Raw genomic sequence first — 27,997 nt, 5'->3', positions numbered from 1 at the left:
GTCCTAAAATCAACGAAATAAAAACAAACTAACTTGTTTTTATTTGCATATATAATTGTGAACATTCTTTGGCAAACTTGTAGACCTACTGATTCTAAGTAACTTTGTAAAAAAAACTTTTTTGTAGACATGAAATTTGGTTTCCAAAAACAGTCTTTTCGCTCTATTTTTTCAATTCAAATTTAAAAACAAAGTTTTCTTCGGAAACTTTAATCAAAAATACGCCAATTTTGACGTAAAAACATTGTCGATATATCGTACAGATGAAGAGTTTTCACTATTTCTATTTTAAAAATAGGTCCTTTTAAAAAATTGATGTCTCCGTTTAGGGCAAACATAAATAATATTTTTTGGTATCATTTGAAAGAACAAATATTGTATAAATATTGTGAAGAAATACCGAAAGCTGCTTAAAATTAGTTGATCTACAACTGTGCCGATGAATGTATACATTTATTTCTGCAAATAAATAAGTTTCGTCGATTCCAGGACCACCCTAATTTTCATTTGCACAAAAAAAAAATACAAGAAACAGGTTCTTAAGCAAAAAATTTACTCTAAAACCACAAAATCGCATCGAAAAATTCATGTCAGCCTAATTTGCCTTACTGTACCACTGTGCATTGTTGTTGAATTCTTGTGAGCGTGTGACATTCTCACACACGAAACTGAATTTACTCAATTTTAGATTTAGTTGACTCAATTTCATACTTTCACAGAAAAAAATATGTTGTATATTTCGTGCGTATATTGTTTGTATGTAAAACTAACGCCATTCCGGGAGTTAAATATTGATAATATAATAGATGTAGCTTATCGAGGCAGGAAGAAGAAATATTCAAATAATCAGGCCACGACGTGTAAATGGTAAACTAATCCCAAGTTGCTATAGACGTGGTTCCCTGTGTAACTTCACTAGCTCAGATCCATCACGGGAAGCAATTACGAAATTTGCGGCCGTCAAGCTCAAGCCCAATAATCAGGCCACGAAGTGTACAATTAAATGAATATTTCAATTACCTCGTGGAAAAGATAAAAGGTGAAACCGCACAATGGTTGTCAATAGTCGTATATGGTTGTTGTGCAACTTTCTGCTTAGATAACACTTGAATGTTCTATCAATTTACCAATTTAAGTATGGATACATATAATGTTGTAATTGGTTTAAAAGCTTTATTATATTATATATAAAAGATTTTCAACAAAACAAACATAATTAGTGATAACAACTGTTATGCAAAAACTTTTATTTAATGTTTAGTTTTCTTCGTTTTGAAAGTATTTTTTGTTATTTTTTATCCCTCCGAATTTTTTGCTCTCGAGTTCTAATCTTCGTATTCATCACTTGCAGCTTTGCTTTAACCAGTACATTTATGTATTTTTCTAGCTGACCCGGCAAACTTCGTCCCGCCTATTTTTGTGTTAAATTTAATAATTTTCAACATTCCAAATTCATTGATTTCTTGCGATTTGTTTATATCGTTTGAAATTATTGGTTTCATCGGAATGACAACATCCTCGACTTTCGCCATTAGTACATCACCTCTATTCGAAAACACTCTTATTGGGTGGTATTCAGTTATTTTCGTTGTTTTCCAGAAACTGAAAGTGGTCATCTTCGAATTCAAGATGGTGTCCACATTATTTCGATTACGAAAATATTCATATGCAGTAGTATTCGGCTGTTTCCCAGAAGCTGCCATCCTACAATTCAAAATGGTGTCTGAGGTCAATTTTTAGCTCCATGCATCATTCTGGTTAAAGAAACTCTCATATTGGGTGGTATTTGGTCCCTTCAGGCTATTTTCCAGAAAGCGGAAGTTACCACCCTGGATTTTAAATTGGCATTTGGAGACAATTTCTGGCCCCTGAGCATCATTCTGGTTTAAGAAACACCAATAATAGGTGTTATTTAGTCATTTTCAGCTGTTTTCCAGAAACCGGAAGTCACCATCTTAGAATTCAAAATGGTGTCTGTGGTCGATTCTAGCTACTGTGTATCATTCTGGTATCGAAGCATCTCATATTGGATGGAAATCGGCCGGTTGAAGAAACACCCATATTGAGTGGTATTTGGTCATTTTCGGCAGTTTCCCATTCACCGGAAGTCGTCATTTTACAATTCATAATGTTGTCTGAGGTCGATTTGTAGCTTCAGTGCATCATAACAATCACGGAAATACCCATAATGAGTGTTATTTGGTCTTTTGCCACTGTTGTTTAGGAACCGGAAGTCGCCATATTGGATTTCAAAATGGCATTTGGAGACAATTTCTGGCCTTTGAGCGTCATTCTAGTTAAAAAAACAACACCCATATTAGGTGGTATTTGGTCATTTTCGGCAGTTTTCCAGTCACCGGAAGTCGCCATTTTACAACTCAAAATATTGTCGGAGGTCGACAATCGTACAAACCGTGGAACACCACCCATGGATTGCCTCATACATAGGCGAACTTTATTTTTATAAAATATTCGGCCGAGTCCACTTCTTAATAAAATGTGCATTTTTTTCAGTGTACCCATTAGGGTAATATTTTATAGTCAAGAGTTACTCTTTTTCGCATGTCGTGTAAAACAAAATCAGAAGTGGCGCACCTAGCGGTCGAAAAGGTGACTAACGCTTCTGTCATTTTCAATTTGTCTTCATATTTTCACCTAAGTGAACTACCTATATTGGTATTTAAGATATTTGATATTTATCAAATTAAAAGCTCTGAAGCCTTGATTATCACTTAATATTTTTCATGATTAGTTGATCCATGCTTTAGTATAAATGAGCTTTAAGCTGTTTACTTTTTCCAAATGCTCCAAAAGCGAGTATTTTTGAAATTAAGCGTTCATAATACATCCTCATAGTTCTTTTTTGAGTACAAAATCCTAGTTCATAACAGCATATTACCATGCAAATAACAGCTTATTCCAATGTGGAAGCTCCGAACGCACGCCGGTAGCTGGATATAATTGTTGACGCATTGCGAAAAAAAATTCTGGCTGGCATTCAAACTAGTGTCAATAAATCCGTCGCAATCTTTGACATATTAGTTTTACTCGAAAAAAACTACATGTTTTGCCGTTTTGCGCTGGGCAAATCACAAGTTCTAAGGGAAGTTATTTATGATATTGTACAGCACATGACTGTAAAACTGAATGAAATATTCAGTATCAAGTTAACAGTTAACAGTTAACAGTTTAATACATTTTAAGTTGTGAAGTAGGGCATCAAATAGTGAGTTGACAACCTGGAAGGAGCGTCAAACATAGCTCCGGCCCTCACAAGCTCCTATCTCACACCTCGACGAGTCATATGATTACACTAGACTGCCGGTTGAAACTTGGATACAACTGGTTGGTGTTGCCTGGGCAATGTTGTCATCCGATAATAGCTAATTGAGAAGGTGTGACGCGATCATTGGCGCGTAAACCATATTCCGGCGGTAGAGGAAAAGCTTCGCCAACCCGAGCGTCTGTTCATCAAGATGGTTCGGCTCAAAACAGCGTCTGATCTTCATGTTAGGAGCGGCTGATCAACGTCCTGGTGCAGCGTGGGACTCTAAACAGAGCTGACACGATGGTCCTCCGGCGAGACAGGGGCTTGGGGAAGGCCCAACGAGCCGCCCCGGAAATGAAACAACCTAAGAGATAATACGGATCGCAACAATCGGCATGGACCAAGGCAACGAAATAAGGACTACGATTGGAAACTTGGGACATGGAACTGCAAATCGCTCTGCTTTCCAGGATGCGACAGGATAATCTATGACGAGCTACATCCACGCAACTTCGAAGTCGTAGCGCTGCAGGAATTTTGTTGGACAGGACAGAAGGTATGAAAAGCGGGCACCGGGCGGTTACTTTCTACCAGAATTGTGGCACCACCAGCGAGCTCGGAACCGGCTTCATAGTACTGGGCAAGATGTGCCAATGCGTGATGGGGTGGCAGCCGATCAACGCAAGGATGTGCAAGTTGAGGATAAAGGGCCGGTTCTTCAACGACAGCATCATCAACGTGCACTGCCCACATGAAGGAAGACTCTACGACGAGAAGAAAGCGGTCTACGCGCAGCTAGAGCAGGTCTACTATTGGGGACATGAATGCTAAGGTAGGACGGGAGGCAATGTACAGACCGGTAATCGAACCAGACAGCCTGCATGTTGTGTCTAATGATAACGGCCATCGGTGCGTAAACTTTGCAGCTTCCCGTGGTATGGTAGTCAGAAGAACCTCCTTCTCCCGCACAGGTATCCACAAATCCACCTGGAGATCACCCGACCAACAGACAGAGAACCAAACCGACCACGTTTTAATCGACGGCAGGTTCTTCTCCGACATCATCAACGTTCGTACCTACCGCAGTGCGAATATAAACTCGGACCACTGCCTAGAAGCTGTGTGCATGCGCTCAAAACTATCTATAACACCCATGTATAACACCGCCTGAAGTCCAACGCCGCGACCAAACATTGAGCAACTTCGGGATGCCGAGGCTACACCGGAATACGCGCAGCAGCTGGAGGCAGAGCTACCCACGGAAGAGCAGCTTGGCGCAGCTACCCTTGAAGATGGCTGGAGGAGCATCCGATCCGCCATAGGTAGCACTGCTGTAGCGTTTCTAGGTATAAGGGCCCCGAATCCTAGAAATGATTGGTTTGACGGCGAATGCAAACAGTTAGTCGAGGAGAAGAACGCAGCACGGGCGAGAATGCTGCAACACCGTACGAGAGCGAACGTGGAACGATACCGACAGGCACGGAACAGCCAAAACTCGGTCCTCCGAAGGAAGAAGCGCCAGCCAGAGGACCGACATCGCGTAGCGATGGAAGAGCTGTACCAAGCTAACGTCACTCGGAAGTTCTATGAGAAGCTGAACAGCTCCTGCAAGGCTTCGTGCCGCAAGCCGATACGTGCAGGAGTTTGGACGGCAACCTCCTTACAGACGATTGTGAGGTGATTGGAAGGTGAAAGCAGCACTTCAACGAGCATCTAAACGGCGATGCAGTAGAGCGCGAGGACGGTATGGCAACTGACCTTGGTGCATGAGCAGAAGACATCAGGATTCCAGACCCCGATCTCCTGGAGGTGGAGGAGGAGATTGGCCGGCTGAAAAATAATAAAAGCGCTGAAGTGGTCCAACTTCCCAGCGAGCTATTGAAATACGATGGAACAGCACTGGCTAGAGCCGTGCACTGGGTCATTGTCAAGGTTTGGGAGGAAGAACGAGTACCGGAGGAGTGGATGGAGGGTATTGTGTGCCCCATCTATAAAAAGGGCGACAAGCTGGAGTGCTGCAACTATCGGGCAATCACTCTGTTGAACGCCGCCTACAAGGTACTCTCCCAAAAATTCTGCTGTCGACTATCACCATTTGCGAAGCAGTTCTTGGGACACTACCAGGCGGGATTCCAAGTTGGTGGTGATGAAATCGAGGTGGTCGACGAGCTCGTGTATCTCGGCTCACTGGTAAGTGCCGACAACTATACCAGCAGAGAAATTCAACGGCGCATTATGGCAGGATATCGTGCATACTTTGGTCTCCGGAGAACGTTCCGACCGAGTAGAATTCGTCGCCGCACCAAGTTAACCATCTACAAGACGCTGATCAGACCAGTAGTCCTCCACGGGCATGACACATGGACTATCCCAAGTAACACACAAAACATGTTAGAAAAGAATTCACAATGACAGTAGTCATATAGAGTGCTAAAAGCGCAATTGAAAACTTGTGTTGTCATATTTTTGTTCTCGAGATTTTCTTTTATAGCATAATTGTATTTTATAGATTATTGAATATAAACTGCCGCTGCTTGTCTGTAACTTGTGTTTATGATGTTATCAATACTGCAAAGAGAACAACTTAAAATACATCATTTGCGAGAAGTTGTTCTTTATCAGTGATTCAAACACATTTCGAAAACAAGCTTGTTTTTTCCTGGTTTTGGAGATGTTTTTCAATAGCATGGGTTAAACGAACAATAACTATTACATGAATAGCAGTTGTTCTCAAGTTGTCTAGATGATTGCACTATTAGGAAAACTGTGTATGAAATGCCCAGTCGGGCAGCCGCACCTGTTCAATATTACACCTAATAACAATACTACGTACCTGCAAAGTGCTTTTCTTATGGTTGGTCTTAGTATTCAGCAGCCAACGCTAAATTACTTGATCAAATTGTTATTAAAATTATTTGAACGATTTCAATGAAACTATTCGAGGTAGATAAGGATAAACAAACCCCTTGCAGTGCAACCAAATGATTTCATTTTTTGTTACCGTATATCTAACAATGTTTCCTAGCTTTGCTATATTTTAAATCTGGATAACGTTGAAACTATACAAAAACAATTTTAATGTTTAAGCTCCAGAAACAATCCATTTTGAGAGGTTGTACGTTGCTTTTTTTAATCAATTTATAATTAATTGAAAGTGCCACTGACGAGACGATTGTCGATTTGGTTGCACTGCGTCTAACAACACATTTGCGCATGCGCTAGGTAAATGTCATAGCAACGCATTTGCGCATGCGCTTGTTGTCATGAATTCTGACCCACGATAGCCACGAATGCGCAAATTTCATTCTACTGGGTCACTGCAGATCTACCCAGGAAAAAAGAAACGACATTGCGACTTACTACGTATGTAAGAAAGAGATGTCAGATAGTTGTTTTCGAACTAAGCGAAATTGACTCTTCGCAAGTAAATAAATCAGCGAACATTCTGTAATGCATGATCTATTTTCCACTGATTGACAAATTGAAAACGGTATCCAATGAATGGCGCCTGATTTTTTCAGAAGTAAAACACAATATTTCACCATGAAATTTGACGCGCACGTAGAACTTTGTATTACAAGCATCGAAAGGTTAATCTAATATTGTTTCTTATTTTTCTGTGCATATTCGAAACGCCATAATCACTATTTTTTTTCATTGTTCCTAATATACCTAAATCAGCGTCGTTCTGCAATGTTTTTATTTTGAAGTTTTATGCTTGCGTCAACGATGCTTTGATTAGTTAGCAATTACAACTTGAAAATAACCTGTATTGAACGTTTTCTTACCGTATTGGTACTCGAGATGTATTTTGCAGCTTCAGCCTAACAAGTTGGCTTGCTTTCAAGAAGTTATATAATACTTCATATAGCACCCGTACTAGTTATAGTAGCCTTCAATTTTTGCGCTTTTCTGGTGATAGAGATGTCATGGAAAAGGTAATGTCAACTGAAATCTTTAACTGAAGATTGTATTAGAGGAGTTATCTCAACTGTTCTATAACAGCGTGTGTTACTTGGGATGCTTATGGAGGACCAACGCGCCCTTGCGGTCTTTCAGCGGAAGGAGTTGCGTACCATCTTCGGTGGACTGCAGATGGAAAATGGAATGCGGAGAAGGCGAATGAACCACGAACTGCAGGAGCAGCTTTGGAAGCCATCTATCGTCCACACCGCTAAGATAGGCAGGTTGCGATGGGCTGGGCATGTTGTAAGGATGTCGGACGACAGCCTGGTAAAGATGGTTCTTGATACCAATCCGTCAGAGACGAGACGGAGAGGTGCAAAGCGGGCAAGGTGGATCGATCAGGTAGAAGGCGACCTGCGGACCTTACGCAGACTGCAGAGCTGGCGAACTGCAGCCATGGACCGAGTGAAATGGAGACGACTCTTACGTACAGCAAAGACGACTTGTGACAGTTCGGTAAGTAAGTTGTTAAGTACGCAATGTATGTGATTTTTACGAGGGTGCGAAAAATGGACACGGGCTGAGGATGTGATTTAGACTTAGAAAAAAATTCCCACGTCCAGACGGGACACGAACCCGCAACTCCGATGTCTCCGGCATGGTGTTTTGGTCAGGTCAACAACTGGGAGAGGTAGTTTCCCCTAAGACCAATATCGATCTCCTTTCACTATTGCGCTATGCTCCACACACGCCTCGATCAACCACACTCACTGCCTTGTGGAAATTATTTTTGTAACTGAACGATCGCTTGCTCTCACACTTGTATAGCGACTTACTATATCTGATGGAGAGTAAAGACTAGGTGCATTAGTTGATTGCGGATCTTCCACAGAAACGTCCCGTCTGGACGAGCGAATTTTGTTCTAAGTCTTAATCACATCCTCAGTCCGTGTTCATTTTTCGCATCCTCGAAAAAAGCACATACATTGCCTACTTTACAAACTAAAATGAAAATCATAAGACAAAATAAGTAATCTATTCATGAAGTTTAATACAGTTTATTTTTTGTGACACCATGTTCAATAAGAATGACTTGATGAGTAAAGCCTGACTCAAAGATGATGTTCCAACTCAAAAATCGATTGTACCTTAACTAGGAAGCTGTCGATATTCCATGATATGTTATTCGTTCTCAAATTACACTCTCTACTATTTCTAAAATTTTGGTTACTACGGAAAACAGTAATACTGTTCAAGGGGCTTGATAAATGCTACAAATCATCTGGTTCAGCTAATTAAACTCTAAAGTATTGGCTTGCTCATTTTTGTTGTAAGGCACGCCGAAAAACATAAAAAAAATCATGCTAAACGAACTTATAGTTAAGAACATGTGTTTCATACACGGAGAATGAAACGAGGTTTTTGTAGCGGAATGGTCAGTGCAGCTCAACTGCAAATGATTTATTCTAGGTTTAGGTTAATTTTAATGTTTCATGATTAGCTTACAAATATCAATTCTCCTTTTCCACTATCTCTTGTGTGCACTTTCCTTCCTTCTATCAATCTTTCATAGATTAAATTTAACATTATGAATTCTCTATAATCGTATTACATTGGTTTATTACTCACGAGAATTGTGCGGAATAATCTTATATCTATATACTGCTGAAATCGAATTACTAGGTCACAAACTGACTCACAAAGGATTATTTAAATTGTCACACATACTGACTTCGACTGTTTCAATTTAACTAGTCATCTCATCTGACGGTTCTTTCTTGATGGCTGGGAAGCAGAAGAGAGTGTAAAGTTATTGGTGTGCATTTTGTTGTTGTCGCCTGTCATTAAGACTGGAGTAGCTTCAACAACATGGATATCTCAAAGGAATTTCGCATGACGAATCTGTGCGCGCGATGGGTGCCGCGTTTTATAACAATTGATCAAAAATACCAACGTATCAAACTCTCGACGGAGATTCGGTAATTGATCACGGAATTTTCACGGCGATTCGAGACAATGGACGAAACATGAATGCACTGTTACGCTCCTGAGACCAATCGGCATACGGAGCAATTCGAACCACTGTGAAGGTCTGGCAGCGGAGGGAGCAGCTCTGGACGCATGTAGGACCAGGAACTCCACTGGACCCGGCCAAAAAACGTTGGTTATGATCCAGTTGACGTTGAATGCGAGACAAGACGACGGCGGAGGACACGTGGAAGACGCTGAAGATCCACCACGAAAAAGCCATGCTTGGGCGGGTCGTGTGACTCTACTTCTACAGATCACAAATCAGAACTTCAAGCTAGGAGACAACATCGAGGAATACTTGTCGGAAATCAAAAAAAAAATAAAATAAAGCTCCTCTTGAAAATTACGGATTTGAAGTCAAGGTGGTGTTGATCCTGCGAGGACTTCCGAAGTCGTTTAGTTCGATAGTGATGGCTCTAGTTGTAACGTCGGCTCAATTGAAGATTTGTTTAATTTGTAGGGTGTAAGTTTTAAATTTTTGTTTCGTTTGTAATTGGCTCTTTAATATATACTTTTTGTTTAACATAGATTTAAGCTTTACTAAAATTACTAACATAAACAAATAAAACTACCCCAATAATTAGGCAACGATAATTTGCGAGAAAAGAAGAATGTATTGTTGACGTCTGCAAGTCCGTGGATTCCTCGCCAGTTAACAATCTGGGAACAGAAGCGGCCTTTGGAGCCCATCCCGGAACGTGCAGATCAGACGTTGGGGCTTTAGACGTGGTTCCCAAGAGGCCATCAGATATCCCAGGCGGCGGCCACAACTTGCAGGTGTTTACAAAAATTTGAAAATTTTAAAACCTATTTGTACCGGAGAAACCGCAACGGCATAAGACGGCAAAATAGTCCGCACTTAAATTGTGTAAACCGTTAAATAGCCGTTAACCAAAACAACCCTGACACAACGCCACCCAGGTGTATGCTGAAACAAGAAAATGTTGCCATCAAGATAGCAGTATCCGGGTAGAGGGAGAAAGAGAAAAGGAGAGAGGGGGATCGAGGATTGAGAGAAGGCCTACAGGAGGTGACAGACGTTGGAGAAGATCATTAGAACTCGAGCCGTAGAAAAGATGTACGCTTAAATTTAAAAGAGAAAAAACAGTATAGAAGAAGTTTTTTTTCCGAGCAGAAGAAGACGATAGCGCCGGCTGTATCCAAGTGGACCGGATTGCAACGTGGAAGACGACAACACATGGAGAACTTGGGACTGTTCCGTGCCTATTACCAGGCGGAAGCTGCCGTCAACATCTCCTCTTCGCCAAGTGATCCCGACCAGGGAAACGTTTAAACGAGCCAGTTCAGCGGGACAGCGATCTTCGAGACGTCCCCTGAAGGAAAACGGCGAGACATCGACGGAACGTGGAATCATCGCCCCTCATTGGTTGACCGTTGAACGGTCAAGGTACGTACCTCTCTCCCTCCTCCCCTGCATGTCGTCGATGGGCCCCAACGCGTCGTTAACGGTACCGCATCAAAGAAGTAAAATGAATCTTTCTCTTTAATAATAAATTAGAGCCAATCCTTTTCCGCTAGTCTTAGGTTGGTCTGCTTTGCCTGATCGAGATCGGTTTCTATTGCATCGTACTGAGTCCCCACGAACACGCTACGACCCTGAGAACGTAAGGGTGAGTCAGCTGGGCAGTGTGAGGCAACTCACACTTACATAGTAAAGGTGGAATTGATAGATGAAGAGGAAAAGCTCCGGAACGGTGGTTATGATGAGCAAGCGCATGGGCGTAACACGTGCGCAAGCTGGGGCATCGTATTCGGAATTGCAAGGCGTTCAATTTGGATCGCTAATGAAAAGGTGCTGCAGACGTAAGAAACTGTAAAATCAAGTACGTAAACAGACTCAACGGAAAAGTGTAGATTACGTTGACCAGCGAGACCACTTGCTTACATTCCTGGTGAAACATTCCTCAGGATTTCACCTGCGTCACAATGTTACGCCAACGCACTCGAGATATCGCAGCTTATCTCCAGTTTCTTGAGTGAACAACTTTTTCGAGATCTTGCTCTACTCGGTCCTACTATTGTTGTATTTGAATTTGAATATAGGCTGAAAGCCCGTTACCCATTCCTTATAATAAGTTTCACATTGCACTTATACAGGTTAGTTACATACAAAAATATAATTATAAGATTGGTAAATTACTAGTTACTACCTAGCTCGATGCGCGCTTTTACGTCTTGTACCGGCCGGATTCGAGACGAACAACATTTTGGCGTGAGTGTTGCCCGGTATTCCTACAATGGTAAGCAAATTGCTGGGAAATGCGTACCAGCAGCACACCCGTACTAGTTGGCATGAAACAGATCCCAGTGTGGTACTTAGCATAATGACCAGCAACTTCTATCCCTACCTCCACGTGGTACCGGCTGGGATACGAGCAACCAAGGGAAAATCGGTAAACCGGTGGGAACTTGGTCGAATGCTGACAGGGAAGGGGGAGCTGTTCTCTTTGGAGAGCAGCTTGCCTAAGCGTCTGTTCCCCAGGTTAGGGGCGGCTCGAACAGCGACTGTTCCGGAGCCGACGGTTGAACTATGAGATGCGGTGTCTCGCTAGCTATACCCAAGACGGCAGTCCCGTCGCGAGACTAGGCATCGCAGCCCTGGTAAGCCAGCATGCTGAACTAAACATACAATGAACAGTCCAGAGAATGATACGAATCGGAACAATCGTTTTAGACCTAGGCTAACGAAAAAGAACAACGATTGGAAACTTGGCACTTGGAATCTCCTACTCTGCTCGAACCGGCACGCGTGGGCATCTTGGCCAGAGCTACGGAAGGCAAAAGTGGATGTAGCTACCATGCAAGAGGTGTGTTGGCTTAAATCCGGAGAACTTGAATTCTGGGTGGTTGATCGGACTGCCGGCACTTCTTTCAAGTACCACATTTACTACAGTGGCGGCGACAGAGCGGAATGGAAATGAAGCGTGTCATTAGGTGGAGGCATATAAATGACTGTCTATGCGTATTGAGGATTTATTTATTTATTTATTTATTTGAATTCTTTATCTGATCATTTACGATCTAAATAAAATGTAAAGAGTGTGTGGATCAAGAACAAATTCTTCAATTACAGCCTTATCAACGTGTATGCGCCGACAAACTATAAAACCGATGACGTAAAGGAAAAATTTTATGAGTTTTTAGAGAAAACGTATGGAGAGTGCCCACGCATAAGTCGGACGGGACGAAAGACCGTTATTGGTAGAGTAAGCTTTAACTCTACCAAGGACAGCGGCTTGAGGTTAGTGAACTTCGCCGCGGCCAGGGGAATGGCTATCTGTAGCACCCATTTTGCACGTCTGAACATTCGGAAGTACACCTGGAGACACCCAAATGGAGAGGCCCGCTCCCAGATCGACCACATGCTGATCGACACCGGCGCTTTTAAGACGTCATAGATGTGCTGTCTTTTTGAGGGCCAAACATCGACACGGATCACTATCTCGTGGTAGGAAAGATTCGCACCCGGTTGTCCAACGTATTTGATTCGAGATCGGTGAGGAAGCTACGTCTGGACATCCAGAGGTTATCAACGGAAGGAGTTGCTGCAGAGTTGATAGAAAGATCGGTGAACCAGCTGGAGTGGACCTGAACGAGCAGTGGAAGTACATCCATGATGCGGTCAGTGAAACACCGCGAGAAGTGATAGGGATAACAATGGAAACCACGCGTAGTGGGTGATTCAATGCTGAGTGTCTAGATGTGACGGAAGAAAAAAACTGAGTCTACGCCAACACGTTAGTAGCAGCTAATCGTGTGACGTGTCACATGCGGGAGAAATACCAGGAGGCAAGAGCTGCCGAAAAGAGGCTTCACCGCCGTAAGAAACTTGAGCACTACGATTGTGTCCTCACGGAGGCGAAGAATTGCTTCACCAGGCACGACACGAGGAGCTTCTATAGAATGATCAACGGAATCAGGAACCGGACTGTACCAATAGCAGTCTTGTGTAATGACGGGGAAGGGAACCTGATTACCGAGAAATCGCAGGTGGCCAGGCGTTGGAAGCAACATTTTGAAGTGGTGTTGAGCGGTGAGGAAGGTGGGAGAGTCGTCGAGGGGAACAGAATACAAATTGGGTAGGACGGACAAGTTGTGGACTCACCAACATTGAACGGGGTGAAAAATGCTTGCAAAGAGCTGAAGAACCACAAAGCCGCTGGGAAGGATGGCTTTTAATGGGACGACCTTCAACGGACCAGATGTTTACCTCGAGACAGATTCTTGACAAGTTTCGAGAATACAACTTGCTGACAAATCATCTGTTTATTGACTTTAATGCGGCGTACGATACGGTGAAACGCAATGAGCTGTGGCAAATTATGCTAGACCATAGTTTTCCAACAAAACTAATGAAACTGTCACGTGCGACGCTCGACGGTTTCACATCATGCGTCGAATTTTTTTATGCGTTGTTGACGTTAGATGGTCTGAAGCAAGGTGACGGACTCTCGAACTTGCTGTTGACAAAGCTTCAGAAGGTGCAATACGAAGGGCAGATGTGCAGAGGAGCGGCACCATCACCACGAAGTCCCACCTGCTTCTAAACTTTGCGGACGAAATTGATGTAATTGGTGTTAACCGTAGAACAGTTGAGAAGGCCTTTACGGCTCTCGAAAAAGAAGCTGCGTCAATTGGAATCACCTTAAACAATGCCGAAACGAAGAACATGGTGGCTGGCAGAGAGCGTTGTAGTTTCGCGGGTGTTGGTGCTGCGGTGGTCATGGATGGGGATACTTTCGAAAAGGTCGACGAATTTGTTTATCTTGGTAAGCCTATGACATGTAACAACGAATTGAGCCGCGAGGTGAAGAGACAGATTTCAGCAGCGAATAAGGCTTTATCGTGGACGTGGAAGTAGGCCGATCGACGAGTGCTTGGGGTCTTCGAGAGTAGAATCCTGCGATCAACACTCGGAGGCAAACTAGAAAATTGGGTGTGGCGCAGGTGCAAGAATCACGAGCTATACGAAGTATAGGCCAAACACGCTGATTTTGTCAAGCTTATGAAACACAGCAGGTTACAGTGGGCTGGCCAGGAAAGGGAGCAGAGTATCCCAAACCCACTGAGCTGTCCAAGTTTGCAAAGAAATATCTCGAGTGGTAGGCTATCTGTTCGTGTGGTTTCAACGCGAAAATTTCCATCAACCAGGAAATGTATGAGCAGGAGTGCCCGTAAAAAAGGTCTGTTGTATTTCCTTAAGCAACACTGTTGTTCCGTTCTGTTTGGGCCGGGTTTGGCATTTCGCATTTTACACACAAAGCTCCGTACTATAGGAAAATACTGGGCTATCGTCAAGCGGAACCTCAAGAAGACACGAAAGACATTTGTTAACGAGATGCAGTTCAAGGCTAACTGGCGTTCTGTGGCGAACAAAGTGACCGAGAAGGCTGCACAAAACTTGATGGAAGAAGTCAAGGGAGAGGTCCGGAAATTCGCATTCACTTAAAAGGAAGCTTCGTGGTTGGTAACGTCTCCGCCAACCACGCTCGACGCCTGGGTTCGAATCCCACCGCCGACATAGGTGTCGATGGTTGTGGGGTGGCGTGATCCACTCACAACCAACCCAACTGGTCTAGATTCAATCCTAGCCGACACCGGGAGATTTTCTGAGGCGAAAAATCTCTCGGATCACGCTTTCCATCGCATGAGGAAGTAAAGCCGTTGGCGCCGGTCCGTTAATTAACGGGTCGTGAGTTAGGGACCTGGGTGTGGAGTCGCCTCCCTGGGCGTCGGTAATTGGCCACAACAGTGGCGGAAATAGACCGACGGAAAATAAGCGAGAATAAAAAAAAAAAAAAATAAAAGGAAGCTTGGGTTAATTTTGTTCCCTCATTCTGTACAAATTAAACTTGACAAAGAAACATGATTTGATTTTTTAATGAAAAAATGGTTGACAAAATTTGTTTTTAAAGTATCAATAATAGTATCAATAATAAATTTTCAATACTTAAGAGGTCGCTCCACAGCAATGCAAAATTGAACGGAACTGAACTCAAAACGGAACGGTTTATCTACCTCGTCCCGTCCGTCCAACCTTTCCTTCCTTAGTGTATTATTACTGACCGGAAGGCCGCTGGCGACGGGTGAGCGATACTTTCCTTCCGCTTGGGAGTCATTAAAATGTTGTTATATTTACGAAGCTTTGATGAGGTACTTACTTCTCAGTAAAATGAACGAAAAAAACTCGGTTGAATCAACCCTCTAGTGCCCATAGCCGCCTATAGACGGTCTTCAGTTGAACCTCTGAAAACCTTTAATAAGAACTAAAAAAAATGTTTATAAAGCTTCATAGTGATTTTTTCGAAGTCCGTCTAAATTTTAATTTGGGCACTAGAGGTTTAAATATTGTGCCTTCTTGTGCAAATAAGATTTTGGTAGTGTAGAGGTTCGATGGCGAGCTTGAGAAACGGGAGTTGTATAGTCGAGGGAACTGAATGTTTAGTCGAGACTATACTTAGTATAGAAAATTTCCATGAGGCCAATTTCGATACAAATTAGCTGGTATTAAATTTGATTAAGTTGCGGCATGAGCATTAGACGGATAAATTACGCGAACTGGATTGTGAAGGAAAGCACTGAATAGGTTTTACATTATACCTTAGTACGAATATTGATTTTATTATATAATTTATATATTATTGATGAAACGTGCTTTGGTAGTTCTACATTGTGTTGTGATTAAGAAATCAGTTAACTACCTAAGCGAAAAATATGATCAATGTTTGTTAGTTAGATCTATTGCACTTGTTGATTAAATTGCATGAAAACACGTTGACTCGAAAAATTTAACTAAAACCGTGGAATCAATCATCAAAAAATGAGACTTTAGCCAAAATATTATTTAGTGCAGTTCATCGGAAGTGTAGTTAAGACATTTATCGAAATTTGATGTCAATAGATTGTCAACCTGCATTTATTTTAATTTTTCGCACATTTAAATTAGGATTAATGGTACTTTTCTCAAAAGCTCAAAGGGCAATACAAAGTTAAGGATCCTCTTAATATAATTGCTTTCGTAAGAACATAATGACGCATGTATAAAATCGGTTTTCACGATAAGCCACGTCTTAGCGTGGGCCGCACACGCATTCAATAGATTAAGAAGCAGGAATCATGAAAGTGCGAATTAATTCCTGTCTGCTGCGTCGTCCCACAAAGCAAAACTACTTTTTGTAATCGTATCGTATAAGTACGTGCAGAAGCACGTATTCAAGTGGCTAGTGACAGGAAAACGTTATCGTGGCAGCTTTGTACATGCGCAGATACAGATGTAAATTGCTGTTGTAGGCACTTTCTTCATTCGGTCAGAAAACTCAGCAGCTGAAACCGGGAGATCGAATGAAAAATCCTGAACCCTGTAGCTGTAGGCAAAGTCTTTGACCCGTCGTCGTCGTCGTCATCTGCCCTGTGCCTAACGGAGCACAACCCTTGTCGTCGCTTGAAGAAGTGAAAAAAGCGCTGTAAACACGCGATATCAATTCATAGCCTGTTTATGCTTGCCTGCTATGCTGAAGTGCTTCCCGGCAACAACGTCAAGCAGCGTAGTGGGTGGCGAATATCCATAGCTACATTTATACACCATCATATTCTCTAAGGTTACGAATGTTGCTTTATAACGATTGGGGAGCGCACCTTCTCGGTCCGTATTTGCAAATTGAAGAGGCCTCTGCTTTTATTGTTAGGCACAAGTGGCTTGCTGATTTTTCTAGTACGGTGCCCTCCTATCCTTCCGACAAAAGAAGCTCGCCGAATGCGGAACACGATGAAACCGTTTCTGGTCGAAAGTGGCTTCAATTGGCGATGTTGGTTGGAGTCACGGGCTCATTGCTAGTTTGGATCGTCGGCGGTAATATCAGATTCTAATTTTGCAATTTAGGTTGATTTGCATGCACTGTTGCTGAATGTGCGATGGGAGATGGGAACAAGCAAACGTCATGAAAAGTACACAAATTGCGCTTGCATTGGTCTGCTGTATTGCCAAAAGGCTGATAAACATTGCGCTAATATTCAGGCTTGAAATGCTTATTTACAAAAGTTTTCCGTTTTTTTTTTCGAGGTATCTTGTCAGTGGTGGAACCGCATAACATGGTACAAGTTGACAAAGTACACTTTCTCGACCTGCGTGACCAACGATAATTAATCTTATTATTTGGGAGTTTTTCTCTGGGAATATGTTGAGCGCAGGAAATAAAAAATGATCGTTTTGCTTCACTTGACTGAGTTATGATTTATGGCAAACTCTGCTGGGAAAAATTGACTTTAATTCATTGGAAGGTGGAACAATTTTTTTTATGAATTCATAACAACTCATAAGCTCATTATAATGAAGCGATTTTTGTTTGCTGATTTGTGCGATATTTGATAAAGCAGTTCAGAATGGGCCTTAAAAGCTCTCACGAATCTTGTAATTTAGATTTAGGTTTTTTAAACGCTTTATGTTTCACGTCCACTATGTCTCGGGTTTGGGTAAACAGGTTTTTTAGCGTCCTGTTGGGGTGCTTGCGGCCTGGTTGGACCACAAGCCTTTTTGGATACACATTCACCGAGCTGTAACTGTTGTTTTGCAGTGAACTTTTTCGTCAAATCATGCCCAGAGATCGCAGGATTATTGTGGACTGTTCGAATGACCTTTGCCCGTTGATTCCGGTCTTTTGTTTCTCATCTACGACAGATTTGTTTTGTTCGATCTACCGTAAAGGTTCCCTGGTAATGTTTGAGTACGGTATTTACAGTATTTTCGGTAAATTAGAGTCGTCATCGATAGCTTTCTATGTGCTTGCTCCAATCTTAGTAAGATTTCCACAAATAAATAAACAAAGCATCAGGCTGAAAACTCTGGCAAATGTTGCTCGATATGACAACTAGAGGCACTGCAGCAAACAAAACAATTTGAGTAGAATGACTTGTCATCAAATAGATCTAATATTATACAATGATGTTATTTCTTGATTATTTCACTACGTTTAAGTTTGTCAATGATTATAATGCCTTGCGAATCCATGACAAATCCCAGGGGCCACCAAAACCTTCACGAAGCAATACTTGGTGCCGATATACTTCGATCTTCTTGAGGTCTTGTTCGACGCTGCAAGCGTAATGCAGCTCTTGTTGTCCTCGTTGACGACATATGGGTAACACCAGAGGCTCACCCAAGTTGTTCATCAATTGACGCAGCCACTTCAGCTTCTACAAGCATTCTGCCAGCGCAGCGTACTCTGCCTAAGTGCTGGAAAGGAATACACACGTCTGTTTCCGCTTGTTCCGCTTGCTTACCCAACGAGTGTTTGAGTTGCAGTTGTCGACTCCACCAGCCCAGTCCACGTGGACGAAGCCTTCAAGTAACGATCGAACCGTACCGCAACGTGTCTGTCTCCGTTCTTGGACTTACTTGGTAGATCAAAGGTGGTCCCATCTTTCATGTCCTTGTTCTTCTTATAGAGATCCACTAAACGTACTTTATGGTTAATTACGATTTACCCACTAGACTTATTCAGCAACCGACAAAAGTCATCTTGGTGGACTTCCTTTCAACACCGTAACTGTAGTTCTTCAGGTGGTGTAAAGCTGGTTTCTGGCCGAAACAGATCTCGTGGGACATCGAATTAATCGTGACAATGACGGGAATCGGTTCAGGATATACGTTGCGGTGTTCACGGCCTCCGACAAAAACGACGAGGTGAGCCAACTAACCACAGGATGCGCAGTCCCATCTCGTTGAACATTCGTTTTTTTTATTCCTTCAGCCACGCAGCTCTGCTGACCAAGTGGTGAATTCGGATTTGAATCCTTCGTCGACCTAGAATTTGCGCAGAACAGTGTTAGTGTACTCACCACAGCGGTTCGAGCCAATGACTTTCACTTTTCGACCCAACTGAGTGTCAGGAAATCCCGTATACTCACAGATCTTGACAGCAACCTCGGTTTTTTCCGAATTTCGCAACTTTTGATTTCCATTCCGGAGCTCAACTACGTCAATCACATCCAGATCTCAGTACCCTAATCGTCGAATAAAGACAGTCAGGATAGTGCTCGTCATTCCACATCAGCAACTTCTTTGCCACGTTCAGTCGGTACAGTCTGTTAACAAACCGATATTAGTTTTCGTCTAATTTCGCTCAGATACCTTTTTCAGCAAGTTTCAACATATAAATCAAATTACCTTCAAGTCCTGGGGCAGAAATGCCACTGGTCAACATTATTGACACAAAACATTTGTATATGCTTCTGAGACGCGTCGGTTTCACATCGATAGTATCACGGTTGGTAAACGGCTGGGCACGTATAACTTGAAACCCTAATGTGGTCATTCACCCCTGTCCAGCAATTCCCATCCCAAGTTCCACGAGATGCCGAACGGGATATGTGTAACCTTAGCGGAGATCGGGTAACCAACTCCCGGTGAAAATTTTGGTCGTAGACTGACTGGGAAGTGGGTCGTACGCGGCTGTCCCCATGTTAGGGGCGGCATACAACAGCGTCTGACACGGAGCGGGCGGCAAAATGGCAGCCTCATCAACAGGATGTCCCCCCCATCAGCAGGACTCTCCCAGCTGGTCTCGAGGTACGATGCTGGCCTAACAAGCCAGTCGTCGTAGGTACGAGTCTCGGCTCGGGAGAGACCGTTAGTGTCAGTAGGATCGTAGCATCTAGCCCCGCAATTGTCCTGAATACCTAACAGTTGGCTGCAAAGTCTGTGTATAATAAACAGAAGATCGAGCTCCGATACGAAATATAGCACCCTAGGCTTTGCTATCAGCAGGATGTAGGTAGCGCGACCCTGGTAAGGTAGCATACCGAAGTCTCTCCTTATCACGAACAACGAAAACAGAAATACGGAACGGATTAATCGGCAGAGACCTAGACTTCGAATACGGAAACAGAAAACGCTAAACGATTTGAAATTGGGTACTTTAAATGTCCGATCTCTCAATGAACCGGCGCGAGCTGGCTTGCTCGCTTGAGAACTACAGCGGTAGGAAGTCAAAATCCCAGCGATTCAGGAGGTTCGGTGGCCAAATTCCGGAGAAAGGGAACTCCGTGCATTAGACCCTATTGCACACACTTCTGCTACAGTGGCGGCAAAGCAGCGAAACGGAGCGCCGGTTTCGTAGTGCTAGGAAATTATAAAACAAGAGTCATCCGGTGGAAGCCCGTAGATGACCGTATATGAGTGTTGTGGACTAAGGGCAAATTGTTCAACTACAGTTTTTTTTATCAACACCTACGCACGAAAATTACCTCACAGCGGCTACGCGTCAAAACAAAGAGAGATACAGGGAGGCAAGAGCTGCAGAAAATAGAATCCACCGTTGGGAAAAGCGAGAGCACGAGGAGCAGTTGCTTGCTAGCGCGCAGAACAATTTCGCTAGGAACGATGCGCGGGGCTTCTTGGGAATAGTCAACAGAGTCCGAAATAGAAATTTCCCTGTGCCGGTCATGTATAATGACAAGGACGGAAACCTGCTCACGGAAAAGGCGAAGGTTGCAGCCAGGAGGAAGGAACACTTTCAAGCTCTTTTGAACGGTGAGGGGCAGGAGGAGCGAAGGATGAACAGGATGTGGAGGAACCAACACAGGAGGAGGAGGTCAAAAAGGCGATTAGAGAGCTGAAAACGGCAAGGCCGCTGGGAAGGATGGTATCCCGGCTGGACTTCTAAAAGTGGAAAGCGAGCGGCTGTACTATGCGATCCATCAGACCATACTTAGGATCTGGGCGGATGAACAAATGCCGAGCGACTGGTTGGAAGGCCTCATATGCCCAATCTACAAAAAGGGCCACTGACTGGATTGTAGTAACTATCGAGGCATTACGTTTCTCAACTCCGCGTACGAAGTTCTCTCCCGTGTCCTGTTCTTCAGGTTGAAACCCCTAACGGAGCCATTTGTCGGCGAATACCAGGTTGGTTTTTGACAGGGGCGTTCCACGACGGATCAAATTTTCACCCTGTGACAGATCCTCGGTAAGTTCCTTGCAGACGCACCATCTGTTTGTGGATTTTAAGGCGGCATACGACTCAGTAAAAAGAAACGAGCTGTGGCAGATCATGCTGGACCAAGGTTTCCCGACGAAACTAATTGAGCTGAGTCGTATAACGCTGGGGGGATCAAAATCATGCGTGCGGATAGCAGACGAGACATCAGTCGCTTTCGTATGGTTGGATGGACTGATTAGATGGAGTTAGATGGAGATGTCCTTGAAGGTACAGTACGGAGAGTAAACGTGCAAAGAAACGGTTCGATCATCACAAAATCTCACATGCTCCTACATATATATTGATCATTGGTATCGACCGTAGGGCCGTGGAGCAGGTTTGAGGCCTTTCAAGAATGAAGCAGCGAGGTTGAGACTGAGCATAAGCTTTGCCAAAATAAAGTACATGGTTGCTGGCAGGGAGCGTGGGAGTTCCTGCGGTGTTGGTGTTGAAGTGTAGATAAATGGAGAACGTTTTTAAGTGGTTGATGAATTTGTTCATCTTGGTACGCTTGTGGCATGTGACAACGATATGAACCGTGGAGTGAAACGACGAGTTGCAGCCGCAAACAGGGCCTTCTATGGACTACGTAACCAGCTAAGGTCCCGTAGTTTACAAACTAGCGCTGTATAGGACGCTGATACTCCCGGTGGCCCTGTACGGACAGAAGGCATGGACGCTGAAAGAAGCTGATCGCCGAGTGCTCTGAGTTTTTGAGCGTATAGTCCTGCGATCGATACTTGGCAGTAAATTAGAAGATGACTCCATCTAGCGCAGGCGCATGAATCACGAGTTGTACAAAGTATACAAACACGCTGATATAGGCTTCAGTGGGCTGGACATGTAACCAGAATACCAGACGGACGAGCCGCCAAAACTATCTTCAGCAGAGAACCAGGCAGAGGCCGTAGACTTCGTGGTAGGCCTCGCACTCGGTGAATGTGCGCGGTGGAAGAAGATGCACCATCTGCTGGTGTACGGTAACTGGAAAGTGGCTGCCCAAGATAGAAGAAGCTGGACATCTCTAATTCGTTCGGTCCTGGACCGGTAACGGTCCGTCGGCTAATAAGGTAAGTAAGTAGAATTACGATACATATACTAATCATTCGGTTTTTTGAGAAAAATTTACGTCGCGAGCCTTTGTATATTTCTCGGGTCAATTAATATTTGAAGAACCTTTACGACATATTAGCTGGGAGTACATCAATTCCTGCTGTATGACGAGCTTGAGACGATTTCTCTAAAGAATAGAACGCGGCACCCGGTCCATCGGCTCATTTTATGCTCGCTCTGATCGGTCATAAAAGTCCACGGGATCATAGTCCAGGGAGCTAGGAGGCTACAAAGGTTTATATGATTCGCAGCGCGAGCCGGAGCGCTATCCTGTTGAAAGACATAAAGATCCTTCTCGTAGCGATCCCAAAGTACCGGGGCCACCCTTTCCAGAACCGCGGTATTTTAGTACGCGACGCTCTGGATGTTTATGTCGGCGCCCACAGCTGATCATTTTGGATATTGTGCGGCTGTTGCAAGACAAAAAGTTTCTCATTGAAAAACACAAACTTGACCTGCGTGCCGCGAAAGTATTAGTTTGTCTCTGTCCTGCGTTTTTGGTACGGACTTCGACACATCATCTGTCACTGCAGCGTCTTCCGGATCGAGCTGTTTATTTTTCGACGAACTCGCTCCCACACCACCCTGATGGCTACTGGTGTATTCACCGGCCACTCAGATCTCGCACGGTCCTTGGCCGAGCCCGTTTCCCGGTACCGATGGATTCAATATCCCAGCTTTCGGCTGGGCTCTGAAACTTGTTAGAGGTAGGCAGAGAATCATCAAGAACTAAAGGGAACGACCTCCACTCTTGCTTGAAATTGAACAGTTTATTTTACATTAAGTTGTTCTATATACGCAACACATTGCCAAGGGATGGCATGATGTTGCACTTCATCCAGACGATGGTTGCTTCGATCCGGCACTAAAAATACTGGGGTGTTCTTGTTTTCGTGTGCTACAGAACAGAATTGAATTTTTTTTACCTTTACATTTTGGACGGGGTACAGAAGTTTTATAACTTTAACAATTTTTATCCGAATTCAATAGTTTTAACTCCAAACGATTCAGTAACTTGCCTACTTTCAAATCTGCGTCAGCGGTGCCCCAAAGCAGTTTTCTTGTTCCTAGAAATCCGATTTTCCAAAACTGTGGATTTTTGTGAATAATTGAACAAAATCCTCCAATCAGGCTTGTTATTCTGCTCAATATGTGAAATAAGCGGAGTTTAAATTCACCGCGCACTTCTGCTCTGTCACAAGCGCAGCAAGTACCTAGCCTTTTTTTGCACCAAACTTCTATCATCTGCTTTGTGCTGTGCTATGTCGCTCGCAGAGAAAAATAACTCACTTGCTGCTTACACCACAGCCGAGGAAACGAGAGTGGTAAGTCACTGCAGTGAGAATAAACTGAAGTACACCGTAGTGCGCACCACTGAGATAATACAACAGAAACAAGTTGAGTTTTCTCAAGTCTTTCTGAGTCGCCTGGGTTTATTTTTTTTCAATTTCGAGATGCAATGCAAACGCAATTTATTTTCATACCCAAATTCTTCTTTCATTTTATACCTCGCATGCAGGCTTTGTTTTGCTTATCTTCATCTTAAAGAGGAAGAGTTATCTTCCCTCTTAACAACTGCGAGCTTACATTCAATGTGCATCACACCTTCTGCTATAGAGAGAGCGCAGAGTAATAGTTTCTCTGACGAAAAAACGCTCCTAAATTGACAGAGCAAAAATCCAGTGAAACTCTTGTAAATTGCTCATCCGCGCACGCAAGAAAAATGAAATAAATTGCTCGGCGACCAACTGAGCATTGCGTTACCGTTCTCATCGCTCTGGGGTGCGGCAAAAACAGTATAAAAACGAACTTTTTGCAGAATACGCACCCATGGTGAGTTGTGAATCTTCCTGTAATATTAAATTCGAAAACGGTTAGGATGAGGCTTCAATGTGAACCTAAATGTTTTGATATTTGGCCAACTTCTCTTCTAGTAAAGGAGAAGCTAACGAAAACTACTCCCTCTTAAACTGAGAGTGCAAATAAATGTTTATCCCTAACACGAGATGATAAAGAGTAAAAAGGAACTCTGCGACTGAAATACTCTACGCCTAAATGTGGATAATTACTCACTCTGTGTTAGAGAATGTCTAGTTCTTCAAGGGGTTTAGCAGGTAGAAAAGGAAATTTGGGTAAAATTCAAGAGAACGGAAGAAGCCTGCTCGCATGATCAATAGCCTTAAAATGTGCCTAACAAACGGTTCGGGATATAGATATAGTTGTGGTGATTGATTATGTGGCATATGTGGGTTAGCTTTGTTGTGTAGTTATTGTGCGTAATATCCTTTCGGGTGACAAAACAACCTCAATTTATTATCTCTCTGGAGAGAGATTGCTACTCTCTTCAAGCACGTGCGTCGATTTGCTCACCACTGTGAGAGCAGTTGTTCTCCTACACGCTAGTGATTTTCTGAGGAGACATGACAAGCCTGCTTACAGTTATTGGCTCAAAGTTCATAAAATTACTTCCACAGACCGTTGTTGGGGTTTTGGGTGTTTTGATGATATGACCCGAAAATTCCGGAAGAGACTCCACTGGGGCTTCTAGTGGCCATAGAAAAAAAAACAATATGGATATTGTAGAATCCGGGATGATATCCAGAGACCTGAAAACGACTCCAGAATCTAAAATGGCGACTTCCGGTGTCTGGAAAATAACCATAAGTGGTCGAATATGAAAAAAAGTGTTTCCGGAATCGCGATGATGTTCAGAGACCAGAAATCAACTCAAGACGCTATGTTAGATTCAAGATGGTCACTTTTACCACCTCATATAAGTACTTTCTGAATCGGGATGATGCTGGAAACGACCCAGACAAACCGAAAGTCACCATCTTGAACTTGAAAATTGCATATGGAGTAGATTTCCTGTCTTAGAGCATAATTTTGATTACGGAAATACTCACATTGACTGGTAATTGGCTGTATTTTGTTGTTTTCTAGAAACCGGAAGACGCCTTCTGGAATTAAAAATGTTGTCTAGGGTCATTTTTCGGCCTCTGAGCATCATCTACGTCGAAATTTGTCTCTCAATACTCAACTCTAGGCTTTTTACCAGAAGTTTTATTATGATTTCACGTTAAAAAAAATCCAACTACTTTGGTTTAATAGCTTATTAGGCCAATTCAAAAATGCACATGCTTTTAAGATGATTACTCTTAAGTCTGAGGAAATGGGAAATACTCAATTTACTAATGAAAACTTTCTATTGAAAACTTTCAAGATACTGGTAATTGATGTATGCACATTTATGCTCGTTTGAGTAAACACAGTGAACTTTTCATCCTTAATGGCGCATTTATTGTTCAGCCAGATAACTTGAGTTGGGCTAGAAAAAGGGAATAAAAAAGTTTCAAAAATACTCAGTTTACTAAGTCAAGTTCGTGTACAAAATTTTATTCAAATCAAAAATGGTAAGGATTCGTCGAAAGTTCTTTTGGTATTGGTTTCCTCAATATGAGTCCAAAAGTTGGGAAAATTATGAAATGGAAGTATAAAGCCAAATAAAATGACCGTAACCGTCCAGCCAGGATTCACTGTGGCATGCGACGCAATCAGATACTTCCTAATCTTCTAGCTAAGCTATATAAGCTTTCAGTTAAGCGAATTATTCAACTTATAGACTATGGATAATTTGTATGTAATTGTTATCTGTTTTGTGAGTGTTAACTGGCAACTGCGCGGTTCTCGGTTGTTTATTTTTAATCGCATTCTAACTATTTTCAAATGAAGATCACAAAAAGTTTTGAAACGCGCATCGTTTCGTTTCGAGCCCACTGGTGTGTCCGCAACTCAAATCTGCATATCAACTGCATATTAAATGTTAAAGCCACATAAAGGTTTTCCAGATGAAGATAAACCTACAGTGATCTCATCGGCATAACGCACGTGGAACCCGACTACTGTGCGGGCACCGGTAGTCAAAATGCGTAACAAAACAGTAAATGTAAACATCTATAGCCACGCTTGTAACGCTTCGAGAATTCTCACAGGTCATAAAATGGCTTCTATAGAAGCAGCAGTTCCTAAATATATACTCGAACATTTCATTCAATATAATACAAGGATAAAAAATGTACAACGATTAATAATGCACACAATAGGAAATCTAGATGTTGCCATTTGCCTCAAGACATCCCGACCATGGATGCTACTAGCGCAGGAAAAATTCGAAAGATATTTTTATTGGGTGTGAAGGTCAACAGATTATTAATTAGAAGCCATGATCTGCACTTGCTCGACAGCTTTTTGGTTCGATAAAACATTTGTACAACGTTTGCAAATGTATTTGGTGTGTATTTACATTTTCCAACACCGGAAATCATTAAAAACAATTCTTTGAAAGAATACTGAGAGATCAAATTGGGCGTAAAATTTTGAAGTGTTTCTATGAAACATTGAAAAATTTGCAGTGATAAGGTTATTATATTTTTTTTTGAATTTTTATATATATTTTCCAAATTGAAACCATGGATATTTAGAACTCAAACGTACACTTTGAAGAGCATTTTAAGCCTGTTCATCCCACCGCCGATCCGGTATATTTATAAGTTTAGAACTATTGAATTTCACGGCTATTTCTATTTCAGCAAAAAATAATATACACACAGTAAGCCGAAGCAAAACCATTTGGCGTACTACACCAAAACGGCTCGTGGCGGTGCGGTTCCCGACCGGAAACCGTACTGCCGAAGGAAATGAGATAACGAGCCGAAAGAACTGCAGCTGTGGCTTCCTCAGTTTTGCTTTGATCCTCCAGCGTGACGGTTTTCTGGGGTGTTTATGTGTATGTGTGTGTGGTATGTGTGTCACCACATACCAACGACAGGAAGTGTAATGACGACACCGCCACCCGTAAATAGAATTGGATGGACGAACAACACTGAAGGATATTATTATCCTTATCGGTACGGCAGCCGGTATTTACACTTTACACTGAGAGACGAGGAATGCTGTGGTACAACGCGTGACATGCTTTGGAATTTGGCTTGCCTGGAACTGTTTAACTTCAGATTGTATGCTACTTGTGCTGCGAAATGCGGCCAGTCAACAATATATAAATGTGACAGCATATTCCGCATCGTTTTTTTCACCACGCGTCTCAAATATATTCACCAAATTTTTTTCTGAGCAACAGCATGAAAAATTTTGATAGCGTCTATTGTAAACTTTCAAGATACTGGTAATTAATGTATGCACATTCATGCTCGTTTGAGTAAACACAGTGAACTTTTCATCCCTAATGGCGCATTTATTGTTCAGCCAGACAACTTGAGTCGGACTAAAAAAAAGAAATAAAAAAGTTTCACACCAGTAAACGAATCGCTTCTGCGATGAAATGCCAAATGAAAATTGCAGGCTTTGATTTCTCATTTTTCTCACAATGCTGCTTCCCACTGTGCGAAAAGAAGCGAGCACTTCAAAGCCAGTAAACGTTCCATCACGGGGCTGCTTCTGCCCCGATCTGATTCGCGTCTGCCAAGGTTCCATCCGTTGCTTTGATTTGTGCGCAATGCAAGGAAATTGGATGGAATGGCTTTGGCTGAGCCGCAATTCTGTTTTACACTGTTGAAATGAAAATCTGAAAGCATTTCCGCCCACTCTCACGCACTCCGGCGATACTTACTTCACCACGGTACATTGAGCATTCACATCGGGCGGTTTCTCTCCAATGGTGATGATA

The sequence above is a fragment of the Wyeomyia smithii genome, chromosome 3, assembly GCF_029784165.1.
Source record: "Wyeomyia smithii strain HCP4-BCI-WySm-NY-G18 chromosome 3, ASM2978416v1, whole genome shotgun sequence".
NCBI classification, from domain to species: Eukaryota; Metazoa; Arthropoda; class Insecta; order Diptera; family Culicidae; genus Wyeomyia; species Wyeomyia smithii.
The sequence above is the reverse complement of the archived record's forward strand: the minus strand, read 5'-3'. Positions refer to the sequence as shown.